We start from the raw sequence: 15,990 nt of genomic DNA on the forward strand, positions 1-15,990 counted from the left end.
TACCTGAAGTTGTGTGGTGAGGTTCAGACTTGGGGGGGGGGCCTCCGGAAGGTGCCAAGAACCTCAGCCTCCTGTGCCATAGGCATCTGTGCTACCGACTAGCCTCAACTGCTACAACTGGAGCCAGACTGTTCTTCAAAAACAGTGACCCCCTGCCACAGAGAGGAGTGTGGTCTCTGCAGAGGCCCTGGTGACCTGGGGCAGTCCTGTGCTCACAGCCCCCGGGCAGACAGAGGAGGAAGGAAGGAAACCCGTGATGTGGAGAGTTTACTCACAAGATTAACTCCTCTGATTCCTATGCAAATACCTAGAAAGGGAGAGGCAGAGAAAGTGGTCTTTAAGGCCTTCATCTTACACTGTGAGTTGCTTAAAAACCAAAGGAAGTAAGGACGTCGAGCCGGAAGAGGAGAGAGGGAGGCCAGGGCCGCCGGGCGCAGGCACAGGACACCCCTGCTTCCCAAGCCTGGCCCGGCCTCACAGGGCAGCAAGCAGGGACAGGGAGAGGGACGGCTCATTTGCATCCGATGGAAATGAGTGTGTGCAGCAAACTGAGCAGCTCAGGGCAGAGGAGAGTCCTACCCTAGGAGAGCGGATGTAAGCCCTTCATGTGACAAATGTGTTCATTCAAAGATGTTGCAGTAACGGTAGGTACTTGTGGCCCCAAATGAAACATCGAAGAGGGGTTCAGACTTGGAGGCCAGTCATACGTCCTCCAAGCAGACTCCATTTCAGTCCTGTGGCTGAATGTCGGAGGCCTTCGGGAGAGGCTTCCGAGAGCCCCGACAAAAAAAAAAGAGAGGTTTCCAGACAAGCCCAGCTGTACCAGCCATCCTGCAGAGATCAGAATTTTCAGAACAGCGGGCCCTGGCCAGAAGAACTTCAGACTGATGAGAATCAGCAACCAGGGAACCCCGTTTTCCAGCCACCCAGGCCCGCAGTCTGCCCGGCAAGTGGGGCACCTCCAGGAGGATGGTGGAACTGGGGCGTGGGGGAGGATTTCCCCGGGGAGCAAGTGCCCTGTCACAGAGGCAGAGCGGGCTAAGGCTCTCCCGGCTGTGGTTGTTGGGAAGATGAGGATTCCGTAGGAAGCTGGACTCGAGAAGAGAACTCATAGACGGTAAACATGGAAGCGAGGGTGTGTTGAGCAAGCAGGCAGAGGTGTGGGAAAGCAAAGCAACCACAGTGTGGGGCCACTCTGTTGACACTTACTTCCCTGCTCACGCCAGATAGGTGAGGCCTGGAAGGGAAGAGAGAAGCAAGCAGCTCGTGAACATTCTCATGGCCTGTCCCTGACCTTCATCACCCAACATGGGCAACGATGTGCAGGAGACTACTTTCCAATCTGTGGTGCCTAGAAACTTGCTAGGAAAAGGGTGGAGAGGTGTGCCGGAGGATGGAAGACGAGCCCATTTTATTGGCCAAAATTCAATTTTCATGCGGCTTCCCTTAAACCTACTCCCAGCCTGGTGAGTAAGGAGCTTTAATCAGTGAGGTCAGGGCCAAGGGACATTTCTACATAGTGGAGACTGAGGTCCATTCTGGCTCCTCGGTCTCTGTTTTTGTTTTTGTTTTTTGGAGTGGCTCCCCTTCATTCTAATCACAGTGCTTCTGTCAGAGGGATTCTTCTAACATGCAAATACGCTCCTGTCACTTGGCTGTTGGGGATTCTTCCGCAGTCCCATGAGTTTCTGTCAGTGGCAACCAAGAGTCCTGACTCATCAGAACCACTGAAAGTTTGTCATCAGGAGAGCAATGCGCTCAGGTTTATGTTACAGAAAGAGACCTCAGACAGCAGACATAAAGATTATGCTCCCAGACTAATCCAGCGTATACATTAAAATCAATATAATCGTAGTAACTTTGGGGGGGGGGAAAAAACCCAGAAACCACCCAAAAAATGTGCACAAAAAGAATAAATGCAATAACTGCGCCCTGAAGTTTCTCCATAAAATGAAGTGTTCACAGGGAGTTCTAAATCTTCCCTGAACCAGAACTCACAACACTCTTACGGAGTTGATGATACAGGGCAAGTGAGAACCATTTTAGGGAAACAACATAAAATGATGATCATCTTAATGTGGTTCTAATTTATTTTATGTTGATTGTGTGGGTGTGTGTCTGTTTTATGAATGACTTTTAATTCCTGTGCTCAAACAAAAAGGAAAAAATTACCTTGGTAAATGCCACAAAATGGATCAATTAAATGATTCCCCAAATAAAGTACACTTCGTTATAGTATAAACATGCATAGCTCCTAGTGCTATTTTAAACATGCTGGTAGAGAAATGTGCTTAATTTACTAACTTTAACAATATTCAATACTATCCTATATTATGAACACCCCCTCCCCCCCGGCCAACTCCCTTCATCTCTAAACTGCCTTCATTTTGGCCTTTTGTTTGTTCAGGGAGTCAGAAAATAAAGACTTTTTTTTTTTAATAAAGACATTTTAATGATAAACTTTTCTTAGGCAGAAGTGTATATAATACAACGTGTTTTACTCTGTCTTATTCTACCGTGTCAGCAGCATACTCTACTTAACACTAGCTTGTGTTTCTACAGTTAGTTCAAAAAAACGTCGACCAAATGATAGTACTTGTCTAGATACAATTTAGAAAAATGGTGTGGTAGAGCAGAAAGATCCCTGGCTTTGGAGTCAGACGGGTCCGGGTTTGAATACTGACTCTGCTTCTTGCTCGGTATGCCATCTCAGGAAAGTTCCCTGGCTTCCCTTTAAGGGGACATAGATCTTTGCAGGGCTGTTACAAGATTATACATTACAGATGTACATACAGAAGCACAATGCTACAGGTCTAAAGTATACATGCAAAGTAGATGTAGCCTGTTAATAAGTATCAAGAACAACTTTACAGGCTGGGTAATTTCCCAATTAGAAAACACTAATAACCTGTTTCAGAGTATGATATACGTGACAGAGCATACATGATTGATTCACTTCCATAATCTTTAATTTGATCATCATGGCACGATTTCATTTGCATATTAATATGTGCTTGTGAAAGAAATTTCTATTATTTCCTGCATGCTTCAAAAGTTTTGTATGTCATGTATTTGAAAGATTCCTAACTTCTTAAACAGTGTAATACTATTGCTGAGCTTCACATAGCCATATCTTAACTTGAGAAAACAATTACAGTGGTGCCTGGCACAAACTGGTCTTACAGGTATCATAAAGTGACCTAAATGACATACAGAAGTGATTGTGGCATTTTTGGATTTTGCTAAATTTTTCTTTTGAATGTGTTGTTGGGGAAGTGGACTAGTTTCAGTCAGAATCACTTGGAGAACAGAAATTTAAACACACACCCCCTTATATCTAATATCCTCTTCACTCCGGCTTTCCACCTCGGGCAGCTGTGAATAACCTTCCAGAAGTCAGCCCCCAGAGCAAAATAAATTGGGAAGTGACTTATCTAGTGAGAGGCTTAGGAAAAAAAAAAAATCCAAATGTAAGATGTAATATAAGAAAACTTACACAGAACACTGGAATAAAAAAAAATATGGCATATTACAGTCAAGGACATTTTGCAAAAAAAAAAAAAAAAGTGTGGAGAGAGGCTAAGAACTGTGGTTAAGCAACACTGTAAGCACTGAAGCTCCAAAACAGGGGGAGGATAGCATTAGGTGAGGAAGGCAGGGGCGTCTTAAACAGAGAACTAACACATTACAGGGGAAGGAAAAAAAAAAAAAACACCAAAACGTTGGATATGAAATATAAGGCTGGAATTAGAGGTTGCTATTTTGAAATAGGTGGTTAAAACAAATTATAATCTCCATATGTATGGTGGAAAATGATCAGAAATAAAAACTTCTGATAAATATTGAGGATCCTGCCAACCATAAGTCCTCTCAGATAAACACTGGATTTAGAGGCCCACTTATTTCCCCATTTCATAACTTTAGGAAATTTGGACAGAACAGATACAAATTGAGAATCACCTCATATTATGGTTTTAAGAGCATGATTTAGAAACTGAATTGTAACATATACAACAGACTCACTATGATTCTAAATGCAGGATAAAACCCCCAAATTTTCCCTTAGTATTTATTTATCTGTTTTTAAGATCATTTTAAAACATCTTTTTAAAATGTAAGAGAGGGAGACCACAAATTTCCAGTAAGCAAGTTACGATAAATAAAAATCAGTTGTATAATATCCCTTATTTCTAAATGGATATAAATATCAATGACAGTTCTTCGCATATTCTCTTGATTTTTTCTAAAGAGTGAAAAAATAGGCTTTTGTATCCCTCAACCCTATTTTTCCTTCAAAGCCTGAAGTTCCTCAAGTGCAAATTCTCTGAGAGCGAGCATTTTCTGAAACATAACCCCCTCTACTGTGGGAAAGGTGGAGGGCTTTGGTGTGTGCCGTACCAGAGGAAAGAACAAGAATACAGACTCACGACTGAGCGCGGGAGAGCAGATGGGGCAGAAGTCCGCCGGCTTAGCAGAGACATACTTACTTTTGTCAGTCTGAGGTACAGAGGAGTGTTAGATGTGACGTGAGACAGAGGCCACATCAGACGTGAGAGCAATCCTAGAGTGGGGGGGGGCGGGTAGGGAGGAGAATCAAAAGGTTAAAAAAAAAAAGAGAGAAAAACCACATTCACGCTCCCTAAGTAGACACTGATATACAGAATATGAGTTCAGGAATGCCAAGATCAAAAAGTTCTCCTCATCAACATGCCCTAGTGCCATATCCCTACATTCCAGAAACCCGCCTTCAAGGTCTGACGGCAGCCTTCCTTGGGGAGAGGCTGTGCAATGATGTGGTGAAGGGCATGGGACATGGTGTCAGAAGGCCCAGATTCAAATCCAGGTGCGCCCTGGAGCCACTTAGAAACCTCTCACAATTTGTTTGGTCTCTCTCGGCCTCGGCTTCCCCACCTGTAACAGGAAGACAATAATTGTACCTACAGCACAAGAGCCTTTTGAGGATTAAATGAATTAATTTGAGTAAAGGGCTTCACGCGCATGCCTGGAAGCAAGGAGCCCTCACGTACTTGCAGTTATTTTCCAGAGATCCCAATTCAAGTACAAATACCTCACAGCTTCAGGCAGAAATTAGGTGGATCATCAGAACCTTTTAAAAAGTGTCAAACACGAACACTATCCTTTGGGAAAAGGAAACGAATCCCTGAACAGGGTTGAGAGTGAAGTGGAGGGGAGGTGGGGGGGGCTTCTAAGGAGCAAGAAAAGATCATTAAAAGGCCCCAAACAAACAGGCAAACAAAACCCAAAAACTCCAAGGGGGGAAAAAAAAAACCCACGAAAAAACCAAACCAAACCAAACCAACAAAACTCCTTTGCTTCACTGCGGTTTTTTTTCCCCCAAAGACAAGGCTACTGTGAGAAAAGTAGCCTGAGAGGCAGAACTTGTTGACAGTAAGCACACCCAGTGAAGGTAATTATAAATCTATATTTCAGAACAGACTTTCCTGTAATTCAATCTAATGAATAAGGAGGATGTTTCCCTTTCAATGACTAGATAAGCCGGTAGTAGGGCTGCTTTATTTGGTCAGTCTGGATGGACGGGAAGCCATCTGAGAGGGAAGTATCTGGTGTCTTTCTACAAGGAAGTTTGCTGATGGAGATAAACACACACACAAATACAAACACCTCATATATGTTGATCCCTAAACCTATTTTGAAGGTTCAACTCTTAAAGCATTTGACCTGATTCTTCTTGGATATTATAGCAGTCTTTGGTCCTGAGAAAAGGTTCTTTTATGGAGGATCATGGAGCTGGAGTTATCTGATTCAACAGACATAGCAATAACACGGTTTTTAACTGAAGTTACTTCCTTGGCCTGTATGTAGTTCTTTCTATCAATGTAGACAAAGATATGCCTCACTGCTAAAATGAAAAAGCGTGGTTTGATTTCCTACACTTCCTTCCACCCTCCACCCCTCCCTACTTTGGTATGATGTCACATGAAATTACTTCCAGAAACGGAGAGTAGAGCAACCAAGTTATAAAACCTAAATGCTACGCTTACTGCGGTCTTATCTAAAAGTTAGTACTTATGGGGGCGAGAGTCTATCGATGATCAAGGTCACGGTAATTTTCCTATTTCATAAGAAATCTGAAATCTCACCAGAATTGCAAACTGCTGAATCTACTACATTTGTATGACCCATACAAACACCCCATTCCTCTACAAGAGTCCTACCAAAACTCACACATTTGCAAACCTGTATTTTAAACTTCACCCTTACCTTTGTTAATCAAAAACAGGCGACCAAATAGATTTCTTTAAAAATAATCTTGGTGGTAAAAACAAAAATATCATGGAGAGTAAAATATTAGCCAGTTACTGTATTTCTGTGCTTACTTACCCCCCCTTTACTAAAATTTTCCATTACAATTTTAAGATGTTGTTTTCCAAAGAATGTTGACAACTATTTCCCACTTAAAGCTGTGGCTTAAAAAGCAATAGGTTTTAACTTGAGAATAGCCCAGAATTGGGCTTGTTCTAGGGTCCTTTGAAATCACAGTAGTTAGTCCTTTAGACTAAAAATTTCCCTTACACTTTTCACTGACAAGTGAAGGTGTTTACTTCCTTTGATAAGGGGCTCATAACATACAGTAGTGGTAAATCTGGTTAAAGAAATTGTCAAAGGGTGTTTTGTTTTGCATTATTTAACATTACATCCTAGAATTAAATGATGTAAAATGGAAGCTTTATCCATCTCAATCAGTAAATCTGGTCAAGTGAAAGTCTACAAAACTCTAAATTAAAAGCTTTTTCGTCGAACTGGAAATATCTAAACACTGTTGAGATTTAATTTTAGGAAAGAATATTGGAGAACAGAATTTAGATTTAAAAAGAACAATGCCATCCACTTTTTTATGCTTCCTGTTCAGAGGCTGATGGACTGCTCAACAAACTTGCCAAATCAAAAAAATTGTTTAATGATTCTCCATAAAGAATAGATTTTTAAAAGCTATAGCACCAGTCAGGTAACAATAGATCAATCAGGTTTTCCTAAAATGTAGTATTTGCAGTTGAAGCCTGGATAAGTAATTACATTCAAAGTAATGTACAGGGAGCTATCAATCCCCATTCAGGCAGCTCGCATTCACTGAGCCAAGAGCTTTGCTGGGCTTGGAGATATAAAAATGAATCCGCCACAGCTGCTTTACTTCCAGCTAAAAGAATACACCTAAACAAAGAGCTACAGGGCAGTGTGTTAAGTGCTATAATAGAGGTGTGCACAAAGGGCTTGGGGCCAAAGGAAGAAGCTATAAATTCTTCCTGGGAAATCAAGCAAGTGAGGGGAGATGTAAAAGAAGGTATGGTGATGTTTCCTTGTGATAAACTCAAGACTTTTTCTGTACCGTGTTCTCAAAAGTAAGGTAGTAATTTTAGGATTTATGAACTGTGTTAATGGCAAGGGATAAAATGTTCTATTAGCCAGTTTCATTTATGCTTGGCATAGCCTTTCAGTCACAATGTCCTAAGAAGAGAAGTTTTTAAAAATAACCGTATTATAATATTCCCATACAACACACACTATTCAGAATGGCAGGAATAGTTCGCATGAGTGAAATTTAGATACAAAGTTCAAAGATGTTTTGAAACATAAATGAATGGCATTCTTGACATTTAGTAATAGTACATTAATAATGCTCATTTTAAGTATCAATTTTTTTTTTCTTCTTAATGCAAAAATAAAAAGAATCACTTGATTATATCATGGTTAATATTTGTCTTTCTCTCCTTTTGTGTTTAAAATAGAAGGAGGGTGTTGAATCAACTTCTACTTAGCATCATTTATTATGCATACCATATTCCTACTTATAACACAGTTGTGACAGAACCCCCATTGTTCATTACACACTAGCCCCAAACTTGAGTAATTCTAATGTAAGCATGAGAAACCACCGTCTCCTTTGGGGTGAATTTCCAAATTCCTCTGTGTTAAATTGAGGTCTAATTTTCCCTGTGCCTGGTTTTCACAAGAAGGTCCATTCCACCCCATGTGCTCCTTTTCAGCTGTCAATAAACAGAGGCAGCGAATTCCCCCACAGCTTCACAAAGCTAGTTAGGCAGAGCCATTCATTCCTTCAGGAAAACAGGGCATTGATTTCAGCGAGTTCCCAGGGAGCAGCTGCAACAAAGAGATCAAAGGCCCACCTCTCTTTCCCTCCACTGCTTCCATCAGGCCAGGCCCAGACAAACAGCGACAGGTTTCCTTGAGACAAGGAGAGGGCCCGGCAGACCACCTCATGGTTCAATTCAAATTCATCCGTTTCCTACATTCCAGGGACAGTCCAGAATGCTAACCATGACAAACCAGCACAATCGGCCGGCATAATATACTGCTCGCTAGTTCATCCAAGGTCAGAGGGAAAAAACAAGCACCCAGGGAAGCCCTCCACTTCTAGGGCCTGCTGGGCCTCCATGGCCCCCTGACATTCCATAAATAAACTTCGCCGGCTCACTCTCCCTTTCTTGTTCTGTCCTGCAATTCCGCGAGCAATGGTCTCACTTAATCTGCAATTTCTTTAGTGTCACCGTACCCAAAAGCTAGGGACACTTTATTCTCAACCTAATCGTTCTAATGATGATAGGAGCATGGCGATGCGGGCAGCCCTTCTCAGTTCACACCCCGCACACTACCACCGGAGGACGAATTTACGGCTGTAATCGCTAGGGCTTCCTTCAAGGCCTGATTTCCAGGGAAGGCCACACAACCAAAAGAGAGCCAGTTTGCGTAGATTCTGTTTGCGGAACAAAAACGTGAACGGAGATAGAACGGTTAGCTTTTGGTGTGAACCAGGTGAGCACCCACACCGGCGACCCAGACCTCTAAATGATAGTCTGTGTGTGAATGAGCTGTGCGCAGCTTTGTGGGGTGAGGAGGGTTAGCCAGGGGGAGGGGGAGCATGAGGGGCTAGGAAAGAAGATGGATTCTCCCGACTGGTTACCGACACTGAACTGATTTGACCAAAAGGTTTCTCAAGTCTCCTCCAAATTCTGAGCTGCTTCTTTGACGCAACCTTCAAGAAAGCCTGTAACAAAATGCACTTATTTTATTGTCCTCCATTCCACTTCTGTCACTAATCCTGAGGAAACATGGGAGTGGAGGGGTTAAATTTGAAAATTCCTAAACCAAAAAGAAAATAAACAATATTGGAATGAAAGGCATGGAGAACTCATTCCTTGACACAGAACACAACCATCCCACGTGCCCATCTTATGAGCTTCAGTATAACCTGGGGGATCCATTCACTGATTATTCATTTGACTGCTAAAGATGTCATTTTGTACACAGAACCAAACAGCCCTCAAGAAGACTTGCACTTACTCTCAAGTCGGGACAGAAATGAGCTTAAAGAATACAGAAGTCTACACGGCACGGGAAAGGTAGCTTCCTAGTAGACGCAGTGTGACAGTTATATTAGGAACCTCAAAGCTGACTCTGGCACTGATCCACTTTGGGCCTCTCTGTGTTTCTACTCTTCCAAAATGGAGACAGAAATATCTGTCAAGAATTCCTTTACAAGGTATTGTGAAATAACCATTCCTCAAAAACAAAGTATCTCATCGAAGAACACTAGTCTTAGGAATAGAACTTCTTACCTGATAGATCACTCTAATTCAATAGAGGGGCTCTGGAAACTCACGAAGTTTCTATAAATCAAATCATTTTTTAAAAGCACTGAGGAAATTTACTACTTAAGGAAAGGCTATGGCAAATGATGACATATACTTATCAATTCATTTATATACCCTTTCAAAAGCATTTATTTATTTTTGGTGGGTTTTTTTAAAAAAGATTTTGTCAGAGAGAGTGCACAAGCAGGGGGAAGTAGAAGATAGAGAGGGAGAAGCATCCTCCCCTCTGAGCAGGGAGCCCTCTGGTGGGGCTCGATCCCACGACTCTGAAATCATGACCTGAGCCGAAGGCAGATGCTTAACCAACTGAGCCACCCAGGTGCCCCTTCCAGAACGATTTAAGGCCCTTAGAAACTTCAATTTGATCTTCACCACAACCACCTGGGACAGGTAGTTTTACTAGTTTCTATTTTTGAAAGAAAACAGGCTTAAGAAGGGTAATAAACTGATTTGCCAAAGTCTCAGAACTTGTAAGTAGCAGAGCCACAACTTTAGTATTCTGTTTTTCAATCCTGTGCAGTACCTAACTACCATGTGTGCATATAATTATTCACTGAATGTCCCTCACCTTAACTCTATTAAACAATCAATCTACTCCTAAGCCCAATGCACTATACCTCTCATCCAAGGACGCAGTGCTTGAGTATGGAATCTGGTGTCAGATCCATATTGAAATTTTAGTGTCATCTTTTAGTAATTTTGTAAATTAAGCTATTAATATTTTCAGACTCTCAGTTTCCTCATCTGTAAAGGAGGAATAGTATCTTCTCTGGCAAGGTTTGGGAAGGATCAAATTAGATAACTTGCATAAAGCACCTAAAGCAGTGTTAGCATATAATAAACGCTTAATCGTGGTAGCTATTATCATTGGTATTGAAAATCAAACCAATGTAAAACTTGTTAAAAGGGAAAAACAGGTTTCCTTTTCAATAAAAAGACATCAAATGTAACTTTCAGCCTCTGGATGACATGGTTCTCTTGAACACTAAAAATTTACCACTCGAGTCTAATATTTTAAGGTGACCAACTAATAAATCCAGATCACTGTCATAAAAGATAAGCTACTACACAAAATAGAAACACTAATTGAATTGTCTTTTTTAAAAAGCTGACTGAGGGAAAATCCCTGGTTGTTTTATATATATATATATATATATATATTTTAAAGATTTTATTTATTTGACAGAGAGAGACAGCGAGAGAGGGAACACAAGCAGGGGGAGTGGGAAAGAGAGAAGCAGGCTTCCCGCCGAGCAGGGAGCCCCATGTGGGGCTCGATCCCAGGACCCTGAAATCATGACCTGAGCCGAAGGCAGTCGCTTAACCAACTGAGCCACCCAGGCGCCCCTTGTTATAAAGCAGCCATGTGGTTTTTCTGTGCTATCAGCTTTGCTTCTTGCCATTACCTACTTGAAGCAGGAATATATGTCTGCTAGGCAGAAATTCGCAGTTGCCACATGAAAAGGAAAAGTATATAATAGGAATATTTTGTTGCATGGAGCTAGTGCGTTAAAGTTTTCAAAGACTACGTATGTTATTTCATTTGACCCTCACGCTACTCACTAGAAGAAAACAGATGAACTTTTTTAGCACAAAGACGGCCAGTGGTAAATGGCAAACTTTTCTTCTCCTGGTCTCATTTTCCATGACACCCTATCAATAGTTGGTAGTATGTAGATGTTCCAGTACACAGTGTACAGAAGACTGTGGGAAGACAGAGGCCACTAAGTCTGGGAAAGCCAGAAAAGGCTTTGGAGAGAAGGTGACATACACCCAACCTTTTACCTAGTACAAAATCACATCTATAATGTTAGTGACTGTCCCTGAGCTTAATGTAATTTTCTCTGAACCCTGAATATGTCTTCCAGTGGCTTACTTCTCATGCACTGTTCTGTTATTTGCAAACTTAAATGGATGTCCCCTAAAAAAAAAACAACAAAAAAACATTTTTACCCAAAGCTTTGATATTAGAAGAGGCAGAGAGTTGAGGTCACTGTTGTTTGAACACCACTCACAGATCCTTCTAATTCTACAGTTCTGTGATTTTTTAAATTACTGCTCATTCTTACATTGTATTACTTACTATATAATACATCAGTTTAAAAGTGCACGTTAATCTGTAGCCTATTAACCCTAAAAAAAGTATATATTTTTTCCTTCACTACCGTTTATCTCAGAAGTTAAAAGTTGGGAAAAACCCTTAAGAGTATCTAAGGGAGGAATGCGTGGCTGGCTCAGTTGGTAGAACATGTGACTCTTGATCTCAGGATCGTGAATTAAAGCCTGACCTTGGATATAGAGATTACTTTTTAAAAAAAACTAAAGAATATCTAAGGGAACATGCCTCACTAAAGAAACTCAGCCCATGGCAGGGGAAGTCTGATGGTTCTTTCTTTCCTATGAAGGCTAAGAGTTGCCTTTTCATAACCATCTGTATTATCTTCTCCAACATGAAATAAGCATGTTTTTTAATAAAAGACGCTCAGATATTTGAAGATGATTTTGACAATCCCTTACCTAGAGCCATTATTTTGAGACTGTTGCTCTTTTCCAGTATAGGCACATAGTGCTATAAATTTCCCTCTAAGCCCTGCTATAGTTGTATCCTAGTTATTTGGAAATATGTTTTTATCTTCAGTCAGTTGACAATACTTTCCAATTTCCCTTTTCTTTTTCTTTTTTTTTTTTTTGTCAAATGGATTATTTGGTAACCGGCACAACCATTTGGGCCTGGTGGTTTTTCTTTTCTGGAAAGTTGTTGTTGTTGTTTGTTTGTGTTTTTACTATTAACTTGATTTAATAGATATAGGGCAATTTGTGTAATCTATTTCTCCTTGAGACAGTTTTGGTAGTTTGTATGTATCTTGATAGACATTGTTCCATTTTATCTGTTATCAAATTTGTGAGCAGAGACTGACTGTAGTATTCCCTTATTTGCCTTGTAATATCCATGAGATCAATAGTTATGAGTCTTCTTTCATTCCTGATGTTGTTAATTTATGCCTTCTTTTTCCTTTGGTTAAACAGGCCATGATGGGTCCTTGATGAGTTTACCACTTTATCATTATGAAAGAACCATCTTTATACCTGGCAATATTTTTTGCTCTAATTTCTAGCTAGAAGTTAGCCACTCCAAGCTAAAAAAAAATTAGTACTAAATACATACTGCTTTCCATCCCTTACCCTATAATCTGTCTTTAGATAGATGAGGTCCAATTTTACATTTTTTGCAGGCAGCATATAGTTAATTCATTTTCTTAAAAAAAAAAAAAATTTAAGCTGACCTTCATTGCCTTTTAACTAGAGTGCTTACACCATTTATATTTAGTATGATTATTGATACAGTTAGGTTGAAATGTACATCTTGCTACCCATCTGTTGTTCATTTCCCTTTTCCTTTTTTTTCCTGCCTTCTTTTGGACTATTTTTTTCTGATTTAATTTTATCTCCTTTGGCTTATAACTCTTTCTTTTGAGGTCTTGGTGGTTGATTTAGGGTTTTTCGATGTATTCTTAACACAATGTACCTTCAAGGGATATTACATCTCTTCACATATAGTATAAAAACCTTAAGGGCACCTGGGTGGCTCAGTCAGTTAAGCATCTGCCTTGGGCTCAGGTCATAATCCCAGGGTCCTGGGATTGATTCCCGCATCAAGCTCCTTGCTCAGTGGGGAGTCTGTTTCTCCCTCTCCCTCTGCCCCTGCCCACACTCGTACTCTCTCACATGCTCTCTCTAAAGAATAAAATCTTAAAAAAAAAAAACCTATACTACATTTCAAATTTTCCCATCCTGACCTTTGTGCAACTGTTGTCATATATTTTACATGTTATAAACCCCAACTACATTGTTGCTATATTTGATTAAAACAATCACCTTTTTAAAAAAAATATTTAAATAAAAACAAATTTATACATTTACTCAGGAGGTTACTATTTCTGGTGTTCTTTATTTTGATCTAGTAGTATTATCCTTCTTCCTAATGGCTTCTTTTAACATTTCTTATTGTGTGGGTATAATAGTGGTGAATTCTTTCAGCTTTTGTATGTCTAAAAAAGTATTTTACTATCTTTTTTGAAAGATATTTTTTTAGCTATAGATTTCTAGGTTGACTGTTTTTTTCTTTATTTTAAAGAAGTTGCTCCACTGTCTTCTGGATTGCATTGCTTTTGGTGAAAAGTCTACTGTCATTCTTTGTTCCTCTAAACTTACAGTGTCCTTGTTCTCTGCTTTAAAATCTTTATTACTGGTTTTAAACTATTTGATTGTGATATATGTTGGTGTAATGTTCTTCATTTTTTTGATACTTGCTGGTATTCGTTAAGCCTCTAAGATATGTGAATGTACTGTTTCCATCAAATTTAGCAAACTTTCAGCCATTATTTCTTTAAATATTTATTCTGTTACCTTCCTCCTTTGGAGACTCCAATTATACATATATTTGGCTGTTTTGAAGTTGCCCCATAGCTCACTGATGAGCTGTTTGGTTTTTCACTGTATGTGTATGTCTTATTTTGTATAATTCCTATTGCTATATTCCCAACTCACAAAGTCCTTCTGCAATGTCTAGTCTGCTGTTAATCTTATCCAGTGGATATTCCATTTCAGATGTTTATGTTGCCTCTATTCAACTTGGATTTTTTTTTTTTTATAGCTTTCATGTCTCTCCTTAAACTTATTGCTTTCTTGAGCACAATCTTGGGCATATGTATAAAAAAACTGTTTTAATATCTTTGTTTAGTAAAGATGTTTACTAAATATTTAAAAATCTGTTTATTAAATTTATCTTTATTAAATCTATCATCTCTGAGTCTACTTGTATTGATTGATTTTTCTCTTCACCATTGAATTTTCCTGTTTCTTGGGAGATCTGGTAAATTTTGATTGAATGCTAGATATTGCATACTTTACCTTGTTACGTGCTGGATATTTTACAGTTCTTTAAATATCCTTGAGCTTTGTTCTGGGCTGAAGTTAAACGACTAGAAACAATTTGACCTTTAAACCAAGAGTCTGCAATTTGTGGCCCACAGGCCAAATCTGGCCCACAGCCTATTTCTGTAAATCAAGTTTTACTAGAATTTGGCCATCCTCATTCATTTACATGTTGTGTAAGGCTGCTTTATCATTATAGTGGCAGAGCTTAGTAGCTGCAACAGAGATCATATGCCCTGTAAAGCCTAAAATATTTCCTATCTTACCCTTTACCAAAAAAGTTTATGATCACTCTCTAATGGCTTACTTTTAGGAATTTTTTTTTTTTTTTTTTTTTTTAGAAAGGATCAGAGCAACCTTTAGTCTAGTATTAATTTTCCCTCACTACTGAGGCAATACTCTTCCAAGTACTCCATTTTATGCCACTTATATTAAAATGTTTTTCTAGTCTGGTGGGACACATTCTTCCCTGACCTGTGATCTACATTTTCCTTCCCAGTGGTTCTTTTCCCAGCCTTGAGTAGTTCTCTTATATGTGTGCACTAATTGGCACTCAGCTGAAGACTCCAGGGGAACGCTCTGATGACCTCTAAAGTGTTCTCTTTGAGCAACTCCCTCTTCTCTAGAATGCTGTCCTACAAATTCTAGCTGCACCTGCCTCCTTGAATTCCCAACTCTATCATCTCAATTCAGGGTGACCACTGAGCTGTGTCTGGGTTCCCCTTCTTACACTGTGGCCTTGGGCACATCATTTGTTTCCCTTCTCTCAGGGTTCAGTCTTATGCCGATGGTTGCCTAATGTATGAAAACCTGTTTTAAAGATTTTATGGGCTTTTTGGGGTTTTATTTTGTTTTTTGGTTGTTTAAGGCAGTAGAATGAACCCAGTTCCTGTTACTACACCATGGCTAGAAGTCATGGAAGTCCCCTCAGTATGATCTCCTTACATTTGCATTAGTACTTTATATTTACAAGTAAATACTGAAAAGTCTGCGTTATCTCATTTCATCCTCTCTACATCATTAAGATGTAGAGATTACCTGAAAGCTCAAAAAATGCAAAAAGTGACTTGTTTGGGATCACATTACAGGGCAGCCCATGTCTCTTAGTCATTTTCTCATCCATAAAAATATATAGTTTTTCAGAATTAGGGATATATAACAAATAAGAGATGGTCTTCTGTATAAAGTACATTGTAAAATAATTTATTACTAGTATCTCATAATACTAAGCAATACAGAATTAGATTGTTACTGAATATTGCTAATGACGAGGTCTATCACCTCTATTAATCCTTATAATCCTCAGAGCTATTATTATTTCAGTCTTATAAAAGACAAACTGTGGCTAAGAAAGGTTCATTAATTTGCTCACAATCACATACTTATTGGCATCACAGTTAGAATT

General features: G+C 39.6%; 1 protein-coding gene across 14 annotated transcripts in view; it reads right to left on the minus strand.

The window, feature by feature from the left end:
* The window catches only part of PLAGL1 (PLAG1 like zinc finger 1), a 108,541-nt gene that overhangs the window by 25,895 nt on the left and 66,656 nt on the right, over positions 1 to 15,990 (minus strand). For 4 of the 14 annotated variants that reach the window (XM_034990889.1, XM_034990888.1, XM_034990887.1 and 1 more), the window contains exon 3: positions 4 to 4,561. The gene's annotated coding sequence lies outside the window, so the exon portion shown is untranslated. Of the gene's footprint in view, positions 1 to 3; positions 9,857 to 15,990 lie in introns of those variants that run through there. The other 10 variants (XM_034990883.1, XM_034990878.1, XM_034990876.1 and 7 more) reach the window with 7 other exon arrangements.

The sequence above is a fragment of the Mirounga leonina genome, unplaced genomic scaffold (assembly GCF_011800145.1).
Source record: "Mirounga leonina isolate KUSES-001 unplaced genomic scaffold, KU_Mleo_1.0 Mir_53, whole genome shotgun sequence".
In the NCBI taxonomy this organism is placed as follows: Eukaryota; Metazoa; Chordata; class Mammalia; order Carnivora; family Phocidae; genus Mirounga; species Mirounga leonina.